The sequence below is a fragment of the Lutra lutra genome, chromosome 1 (genome assembly GCF_902655055.1).
Source record: "Lutra lutra chromosome 1, mLutLut1.2, whole genome shotgun sequence".
Classification (NCBI taxonomy): Eukaryota; Metazoa; Chordata; class Mammalia; order Carnivora; family Mustelidae; genus Lutra; species Lutra lutra.
This window is the reverse complement of record NC_062278.1, coordinates 48,242,911-48,244,468: the sequence shown is the minus strand read 5'-3', so window position 1 is coordinate 48,244,468 and position 1,558 is coordinate 48,242,911. Positions and strand designations below refer to the sequence as shown.

Below are 1,558 nucleotides of genomic sequence, written 5' to 3'. Positions count from 1 at the left end.
CTCAACTATACATATTTCGAGTCTCTGCATCTTATGTTGATTTTTCACCAGTCTTCTACACTAAATTATAAATTGATGGCAAGCAAGTCATTCTTGTTTGTGTTGGTGTTCTCTACATACATATTTCAGGGTCTCGTACCCAGGAAATATCTGGCAGTTCAAAGAAAGAAACTTTTCTGAGCCTAGGTTTCTCATCTCTATTTCAATGAATGTCGATTTTAATGTTTTCATGATAAATAAATACTTCTCTTGATGACTGCAGATATGTAAGGCTGTTTGGTAGTATTCAGAACCATCACAGTAATGGTGGTCTTCCAGATTGGTGTGTAGTCTTCAGTAATTATAAGGAATTACTTGTCTGAAACTGCTGTCAAACAAGCAATACTCCATTTATGCTGCCATCATTTTCAGGATTGTTGGTAACCTGGGCATATTTGCCCCAAATAACTTTGCCTCCTTGTGTCACAAGGCCCAACTCACTTACGTTCACCTCAATTACAGTACCTTTGGTACCTTTGGTAATAACACCCAAAGTTGTATATATTAGGGATGAAGGATTCTTTTTTATGCCAAGAATTGGCAGGTAAAAGGTTGGTTTCAATTCAAGATGTGTTATATGGGCCTTTTTGAAACATAAGCCCATTGGTCTAATGAATCTCTCATATTTAGGTGGTTTTCGAGTAACGCTGTCTCCAAGAAAACAGACTTTAGTGACCATCCTCTTCCATGCTTGCTTTTTCCTCTTTCCTGTTTGAATAACTTTTAATAGTTCTGTTTCTCCTTAGGCATGTGGGGTAAAGGAGCTTCCCATTTCCTTGCTTTCTCTTTTTTGTCTTTTTTAAACATTTTGGAAAGTACTTTAGCTCGGGACTGTCCCTCCCTGTCCAGTAGATACTGAGGTACTGCTCCTTGTGGAGTCTTTTCATCATTCTTTTGTTTGGTGTTTCTCTTTTCATGCATCTTGATAGTCTTTTTCATTTGTATTTTCTCAGCATGGCACCGAGCTGAGCTTTCAGACCAGTCATCTTTTTTGCCTTCTTGGAAGGCTCATGAGCCTTTTGACCTTCTTTCTTTCTCTTTTTTTTCATGGCAATCTGAACCATAGCCATAGTGCTTCCGGTGTAACTCAATATATTCATTTTGTGGCATGGTGACGTACACGGAGCCGTAGGGTACACCTACCAAGATGTGAACCTCCCAGACCTGCGAGCTGACTCCACGCAAGCCACCACAGGAAAGGGTTTCTCACCTCTAGAAAGCAGAGCCCTACAAAGATTATCTGTAAAGTTTGTTCCAGGTCTACCATTTTACAGTACTGTATATGAAAATATTGTAAGATTTCAGTGAACAGAAAAACAATATTGAAATGCATAATATAATAGACTCCTAGAAATCATTTAGACTAGAAAAGTAGAAATCAGTGTAGGAATTCTTCCTACAACATCCTGGAAAGATAATTACTCAGCCTAACTTGAAGATCTTCAGCAATAAGGAACTCACCATCTCGTAAGTCAGCATTTTACTTTGTTTTCCTTGAATTGTGAATAATCAAAGACTG

At 38.3% G+C, this 1,558-nt stretch overlaps 1 pseudogene; it reads right to left on the bottom strand.

Moving 5' to 3' along the window:
- Positions 1-370: 370 nt before the first annotated feature.
- Positions 371-1,149, bottom strand: LOC125109436 (ribosome biogenesis protein NSA2 homolog; annotated as a pseudogene).
- Between the last annotated feature and the right edge of the window lie 409 nt (positions 1,150-1,558).